Source organism: Phoca vitulina, unplaced genomic scaffold (assembly GCF_004348235.1).
Source record: "Phoca vitulina isolate PV1807 unplaced genomic scaffold, GSC_HSeal_1.0 scaffold14, whole genome shotgun sequence".
Lineage (NCBI taxonomy): Eukaryota > Metazoa > Chordata > Mammalia > Carnivora > Phocidae > Phoca > Phoca vitulina.
The window spans coordinates 32,977,199-32,986,090 of record NW_022589717.1 but is presented as its reverse complement, the minus strand read 5'-3'; positions in this window follow the sequence as shown (position 1 = coordinate 32,986,090).

The window sequence follows — 8,892 nt, the reverse complement described above, 5'->3', positions numbered from 1 at the left end:
TCCCCTTGGCTCTGAATTTGATACACTGCTATGATATGATTGATCATGTTTCTATATTATTTAGTTGCATGTTTACTGTGTGTGGCTTGACAGTAAATATTCAGTCTCCACAACACCTTTGTAAAGAGACATTGACCTAGGGCTCTTTTCTAGAATCAGACTACACTGAAATCCCATGATAAAAAAGTACAATGTACCAAAAAGTTTATCATTTCGACATCACTACCAATAGAGTTAGTGATACATATTTCCCTGTAATGGAATTATATGATAGCATTGAAGAAAGGGAACCCTTTGAGATTCTTGTAATGTTGTTATTTTCAAACTGGAACAAATTCATTCTAATTTGTGTACCTTATTACTTGTCCCAGCGAATAGCCTCATTGGTTCTCCACTAAGCTCCTTCTATTGAAGTAAATTTTAATTTTGATCACTCCAGGCAAAAGCACATATATGATGAACTGCGATCACAAATGACAAGATGGTGATAAATATGAAATTAAAGCAGCCTTCTAATTTTGTAGACTGTTTTCTCTTATGCTTACTTGGCTCCTGGTACTATAAACTCATAGAACAAGTAGCAGGCTAGTTAATCACAAGCATTATGGGGTAATCTGTTCTGACAGAGCACCATGTGTGCTCATTAGATGCAGTGATTCTTTCATTTCTTTAATCTTACTTACTTCCTTTTATGATATTTGTCTACTAAATCCGAGGATGATACAACTGTGGAAAGCAAGAATTAATAGCCATGCCTAACATTATATAAAAGCATCTAGAGACTTCTTCTCATTAAACATTTGGCAAACAAATAATTTCACTAAATGACACTGACATTATCTACCTTTATAAATTATGAAGTGACACGCTATACATTTAATTACCCAGTGTAATGATGATGAAACTATTAAATAGATTAAATATTACTATAATTTTTACTAAAACTGAATACCATTACATTAAATATGGAAGATTCATTAAATTGTACAGGGCCATTCTCACAGTATTTAGACAAAAACTTAACTATAAGTTATAACATGGAAGATATGAATTATTTTATACTTTGTATCTACTGCTTTTTAAAAAAAACTCATAATTTACTTTTGGATTTAGTTTTGTGTTAATTATTTGATCTAGTAGTTTAATAGCTCTGTTTGGACCTTTAGAGATTATGATTACCTTGTGCATTTTTTAAGAAAATTCAGTGTAGCTGTGAACATGTATAGGGTTAGTTTCATGCAAACTTGGCTCTGAATCCTGGCTGTATTACCTAACTATTTAACCTTTGGCAACATAACCTCTATGAAGGCTGATCTTCCTCAATATGAGTATTAAAAGAGGCAATTCTCTCAAAGCCATAGCATGCAGTAGGGACAGAATAAGAAATAATCACTTGTCCAAACATTTTGCAGTTTGGGTATTTATAAATCAATGATAACTGTACACGTAAATGACAGAAAAAATTTAGGAAATAGTTTTGGGAATAGTTTAGGAAATAATTTTTAGTAACAGAAAATCAGAAAAATGTTAGGGTGAACAAGTATCAGAATATATTTTTGTCTCAATGAAAAGAGATCCCAAATTAGGCACACCAGTGCTGGGACATCAAGAAAAAGATAATAAAAACACAAATAACCACTTTGTTTTTTTACTAGGTTACTGTGCATGGTTGGGTTTAGAAGAGGGATAAATGCACAAAAGTTGACAATGAGACATTAGACAAAACATATGCAAACCTTGTCCCATGCAGTGACTTACAGGTACTATCTATCTAAAAGTACAAATATTTAAAGAAAGATTGCAAAAGTTGACTTCAATGTTCTTATAATATTGAAAGGGAAGAAGAGACTAACGATGCAGCATTAACTCAGGATTTGAGTGGAATATAGTTTGTCATAGATATGCTCCCTTCCTTGGATTAATTAAAACTCTAAAAAATATGGTGATTGCAAATTTGTATCTAGGGTGGCACTGTTCCTTTAAAAAGGACCTCAGTCTTCCGTAGCTTAAAAACTAATTATTTTTTTTCCATTCCCCTGCTCCCACACCTAATCTTTAAAAAGCAAAAACCCAGAAGACTCCAGCATCCTGAAATGTAGTGTGGGTGTGCCCTGGAAATATCCTTCATGGAGAGGATGTGTCAGTTACTACAACTGCTCAACTCCTTTCGCTAAATCCTTTAACATTTTCCTTCCTACCAATAAACACCATCTTCTAATTTGTATTGGTTAGATCTTACTATCATAGCATTTTTAGCTTCCATTGCTCTTTCAAAATGAAGGTCTATATGCATTTGTTTCTTTATTTTCTATAGGCTGTATTCCAAAAAAACATTCACTTCCAAATCCAACACAAATGAAGAACCAGTACATATACATATATACATACATGCATATGTATAGAGAAAGAGTTGGGTGATTAGCAAGGGCACAACTGGTCTTTTTAAGCTGCTAACGTTGTTTTATTTCTTAAAATAAATTGTAAATACATTAAACATAACTCTGTTATTATCGTTACGATTTTTCTCTGTCTAAATAAATGGCATGCATTTATCTGTATGTAAATTTCACTGACCTTGCTTGTTTATTTTTAAGAAAGAGCCCTCCAGGCCATAAATTGGTGGTTATTCAACTTTCCTTTTTTACCATAGTTCTAAAGGTCTTCTTTTACTTTTTTTCATCACAGCCTATGATAAAAGAAACTTTGCTTTTGTTTGAATGCCCAGAGTAGATGTTAGATGGTCACTTTGTAAAGTTATAGATGAAACTATACAATCAGAAAACTTAAGCAGACACAAATATTCCCGTGGCGCAACAGTCTGGGAGGATGTTGTGTAGACACAAATAGGTTGATAACTTTCAAAATTTCCTTTCATGAGAACCAGTCCTTATATCTGCAAAAATATTATACTGTAATGATCAGGGGTAACTTAGTAATGGTTCCATTATATTGAGCAAACTGTCACCAGACTCAGGTCCTCGGACCCAGCAGCAGTAGAAATGAACTTGGGCCCAAACTTTAGAAGCACAGGGCAAGGCTGTACTGGGGCAACGGCAGCAGTTGATGGGAGACACCATCACAACTAAGGTGACAGCCTGGCTCCTGGAACGATAGCCGGGGGAAGTTTGAAAGGGGCTGAGGTGGGACAAGAGTGATGTCGAAGCATGTGGGGGCAGGGGAGTCCAGGACATTGGGAGCACAGTTGATAAAACATGCTTCTTCATGTATCATACGTTTCATTTACATGTTAAGTCTCCACCTCTGGGTGTGTTTTTTAGCATTATGATGAAGGAAAAAGTCCATGAAGAGTCACATTTGGTGGCAATCTTATCTCCGACCGGTTTGAGCTGATCTAAGCTTGCTCCTTGGCTGGTGCTTTGCTCTGCAAGAAAAAGTTACAACAGCCAGCAGGCTGTTCTGCAAGAAAAATAACAGCCACCAAGGAGTGTCCCAGGTGCCTAGAGGTTTGTTCCCAAGGTGCCTGACTGTCTCGATGCTGGGTCCAAGATGGTTGAGAAATGTAACATATTTTAATAAAATATCCATAGATTTTTTACAAAAAAGAAAAAAGCTTTAGTGCCTTATAAGGTAACCTTCAGTTATCTACACAGGAATACACAAATGGAAGGAGCTTGGATACTTTAGTGTCACTCTCACTTTATGGAAGAGGAAGTTAGGAACCAGAGATGAGTACTGATTTCCCAAGATGATAGTACAAATTAATGCAAAATTAGCTTTTATTTATCAGATCTCAATGCCCTACATTTAAACCACCCCTTACATTTTTTCCCCCAATTTATGGATAAAGGATGTGCTATTAGATTCATGCTTACCATCCTTGAGATACATAGTAAAGCCAGGAGAAAAAAACAATAATAATACTAAGAACTAATATGGGTGAGTGTTTACAGTGTACTAGCTACTGTTACAAACATTGTAGGAGTATTAACTTATTTAATATTTATAAAAACTCCATAAGTTATTGTAAGTTACCTACGGCTACAAAACAAACCAGCCCCAAATCTCTCAAAATTAAAACTTCTAACCATTTTCTCTGGCAATGATTTTGTATTTAGCAACTTGAGCTGATCTCACTTGGGCACTGAGTGAGTGGTTACATTCATCTGGTGGCTTAAGGGAGGTTGTTTTGTTGAAAATGACCTCACCCATCTCCCTGGTAGTTGGTGCTGGTTGTGTCTGGGCCTCGTGACCCAGAGCTAGCTTGGGATACTTCACATGGCAGCCATGTTCCCAAAGGGCAAGCTTCAATACCCAAGTCCCGTGTCTTTAAGTTAGTGTGTATGATGAAGGCACATGGGCTGCTAACAAATATTTTGGTTTTACCAGAATCCTTAGGATGAGAATCCTGTTCTTTAGAAAATCAGCTTTCCTTAATTTTTTGTGTAATTTTGTATAATGATGTTCCTTTAATCTTTGAGTTTTATAAGGATAATTTTGAATATGTCAAATGGTCTCAATCTTGTTGAGTGAAATTTTTAAAAATTGTTTTGTTTACAATTTTATACATGATTTTATTTATATTATCTCAGAGAGAGGTAGGAGCAAGCATATTTCTATGGCTATCATGCTTGTGCTGAAGTGAAAAGCAAAATGAAACCCAGAGAGCAAAACCCAAGGTGAGTGGGTAACTTCCCTGCTTTCAGGATCTCCTTTCCATCCAAAATTAATGTCCAAATTGTAGTGGTATTTTGCTTTATTTTAGTGAGCACAATCATTCTCATTTAGTCAAGAAAACATTTTTTTTCTTTTGCAAGGATTTTTGGCACAGATGTTATAATCAAAACTACAAGTACATCAGATAATTCTCAGCAGAGCTTTTAGCCACTACACTGAATGAGTGACATGTCAGTTTAATAGACTGTAATGGATCAAGCCACGTTGTTTAGGTAATTTTTAATCTAATTGTCTTTTCAATTTTAATTAGCATGGACAGGGCTATAGGAAGACAGAAATTGTTTCTGAATTTTGCCTTTATCACAAATGCTCACATAAAATTGTTTAATAGTTATGTCAGGATGATTAGTTTAGATGGTAATAAAAGTGGAGCAGAACTTGTAAGTCTAGTGAAATGGAGACTTAGTGATATGTAATTTTTTTTTTTACTGTAATGCTTAATATACATGAGCTAGAATAATGACAGCATTGTAGGAAATATTCTAGAATAGCAAAGGATGACATAAGGTTTTCCAATCCAGTCAAAAATGGAGTCTTCAGTCTTTCTCAATTTATCTTTTGTTTGTACTTTTGTAATTTTGCTCATATCATATCTCAACAATATGATTGGTCCCCTTCTTTCTCTTTACTTACATCTGTGCAATCTCCTAGAATCAACAAGCTTTCTAATGAAGTTTCCTCTTTCTGGGTATATCATGTTCAGGGAGTTTTTTTTTTTTTCCTATTCTAAATTCTTATATAACTTACACACAAAGCCAAATAAAGATCACTATATCTGCTCTATTAATAAGAAAGATGGAGTTATGAATGCAGGTAAAACCTAGTGAGAGACTTTCTACTCATTCTTCCCTGAATTAAAGTTGCCCATCCAGTCATAGGTACCATGGATGGAAGCTTTGGGATGCAGTTTGGGGGGGGGGGCACTTATCACTCAGGGGCTAGGAGGCAGAGAAGAGCCCCACTCCTTATCAGAGCACAATAAGCAGCAACAGAGAAAACTAGCCAAGAAACCAGAACTGAGCCATGAATACCTGTGCCTTTCTTCCAATCTCACCATCCATCTGGCCATACATTTTGGCAATAAATATGTATTGAGTACCTTCTGTGTGCTGGCACATTTCTAAGCTCAGGAGATACAGTGGTGAACAAGACAGAACAGGTCCCTGCTCTCATAAATTTTATAGCATAGTGTGGGTAATAAAGAAAGAAATACAGTAGTCATCAGAAATGTGGTCGGGGGGCGCCTGGGTGGCTCAGTTGGTTAAGCGACTGCCTTCGGCTCAGGTCATGATCCTGGAGTCCTGGGATCGAGTCCCGCATCAGGCTCCCTGCTCAGCAGGGGGTCTGCTTCTCCCTCTGACCCTCTTCCCTCTTGTGCTCTCTGTCTCTCATTCTCTCTCTCTCAAATAAATAAATAAAATCTTAAAAAAAAAAAAAAAAAAGAAATGTGGTCGGAAGGAATCTATCAGAAAAGTAAATTATAGTGGTGAGTTAGCCTGATTAGAAGAGTAATCTAGATTAAGTGGTCATGGTAGACATTTTTGAAGACAAATCATTTAAGCTAAAGTCTGGAGGACACTTTGGAGCCAGCCATGCAGAGATTAGAGGAAAAAGAACTTCAAAATTAAGAAAAAGCTGGCTCAAGGATTCTAAGGTGGAATCAATAGTATATGTAAATGTAACTGATAGATGACTTCTGGGGCTGGGCATGCAGGGTTTAATAGACTAGGGCAAAGGACTTGGAGATTTTTATACGTATGAGAGGAGGATGTGGGAGGGTTTTTATTAGGAAATTAAACTTATGATATTATTTATATTCAGGCTGCCTTGGGAAGATTAGATTTGGGAGGGGGTGGGCTACAGCAAGCAAGGACTTAAGTTAGTTGATTGCAATATTCTTGAGTAGGGATAATTGTTACATGGTCTATAGTGGTGTCGTTGAAAATGGAGAGAAGTTGGTCCTTATTACAAAGCAAAAAGCTAGTCAAAGGATGGAGAATAGGACAAAAAGTTTCCCCTTACACTCTTTAAAAGGATGTACACTGGCTGGTGCTTAATAAAATTAATAAAATATTTCTGGTCAACTGGTACACAGTGACTGAGAAAAAAATGTCTATTTCCTCTTTAGCCTCAAATTATATTTAATTTGACAAATATATACATATTTACATATTCAAGAATATTTATGGTATTATAATAAATAGAATATGTTTTCTTCAAAGAAATATATATTTCCAGAACAATACTATAAACAAGATAATGAGATAATGTTCAATTGGTATATTAAAAATGTTGGAGAATTTCCAAAATATAGGAAAAGTGAGATAAGATTGAAGAAGAAACCAGAACAGATCAAACTTTATTAAGATCATACATTCACCAAATGGATTGAGTCTAAACACCCAGACAAGTTATCAGCATACCCTTCTCAGACCCATGCCTATCCATAACAATATGCCCGTGCAAACACATTCACATAATCACATATGCAGGGGAGGATTTTGAAAACAAGACCTGATTTATATACAAAAGGACAGAAATCCTCATTTGAGTTGGGGAAATTTTCAATCTTTTCTCTTTTTAGTAGGCTGAGAATGACTAAAGATTTGAAAAAAAAAATCACAATGAAGAATGAGATACTCCCATTATAAAAATTATGTTGATAATCTTTTTGTTTACTAATAAAAATTCCTGCTGTAACAATGAATTTAGGCATCTTTTAGTCTTAAAAATGGTAAATACTTTTCTCATACACCATTTGTGTTTTTACTTTGTTGAGAGTATATAAAAAGTTTTATATTTTTATGTAGCCATGAATTTCTTTTTTCATTTATAGCTTATGGATATAGCATCATGTTGTCATTTTCCACATGATAATATAAAATATAATATTCATATATTGCATATTATTATCTTTTGCATTTTAACCCATAATTCATACAGACTTAAATTTTTGTATTTTGTGAAATACAGATTTAGCTTTATTGAAAATATTAGTGTATTAGTACATGAAATTTGTTGATTAATTTATTTCTTGGTCACAAGTTGGAAATATCTCATTTAATAGGTATTAAATTCTGCTTCTTATGGGGTAACTGGGTGATGGGCATTAGGAGGGCACGTGATGTAATGAGCACTGAGTGTTATATACAACTGATGAATCACCGAACTCTACTTCAGAACTAACGATACAGTATATGTTAATTAATTGAATTTAAATTTTTATAAATAAATAAATAATAAATGAATAAATTCTGCTTCTTGAATCTGCATTTTGTTCTATTCATTTATCCTTCAAACTCTTTTATTAGAACCATTTTGATATCTGAATATCTATATTAATCTTAAATTAGTCTATATTACTGAGCTCTGACATTAATGTTATAGTTTTTATTATTGTTTGATTTCTTGAATTTACTGTGGAGATAAATATGTTATTTGTAAATATATGTTATCTTTCTAATTTTGTCTCTTATTACATTGCACAAATAAGATGCTTCACAAAATGCTTGATAACATATACTTTTAAGATATTAATATACATTTGACATTCATATAAATAATATTGTTTTAATGTAATTTTTTCTATTAATTTAATAGTAGATATAATGTTTTTTGTATAAAAACTTTTCTATTATAGTATACTAATAAAGTCATGTTTTGTTTATTTTGGGGTAGTAAATTTCCTCTATCTTGTGGTTGTTGAATGTTATCAAAAGACATTTTGGATTCTATTGAGATAATCATATATTTTTCTCTTTAACTAATTATTATAATCAATTACATAAATGGATTTCCTAATATTGAAATCACTCTTGCATACTAAACTAAACCAAATTTGGTCATGGTGTATTAGTTTTAATGACACAAATGGATTCCGTTTGCTAATATTTTATTCAGGATTAATGCATCTATAACTAAAGTTGATCTATAGTGCTGTTTCCAAAGATATATTCCTTGAAACATTGATTTTCTAGGTAGCTGTTAAGTTTTAAAGAGTTTTTTTTTTTCAGCTTAGTTCAGGAAATCCTAAAATAATTATATAAAGGAATGAATAATATATTATAGATGCCTGATTATGGCAAGGGTGTAAGATAAAAGAATCTTAAGACTATGTGCAGCACCTGTAGGACCAGAACAAGATAAAATAATAAGTTAAAAATAACAGTCTGTGCTTTAAAAAGTGAAACAATGATG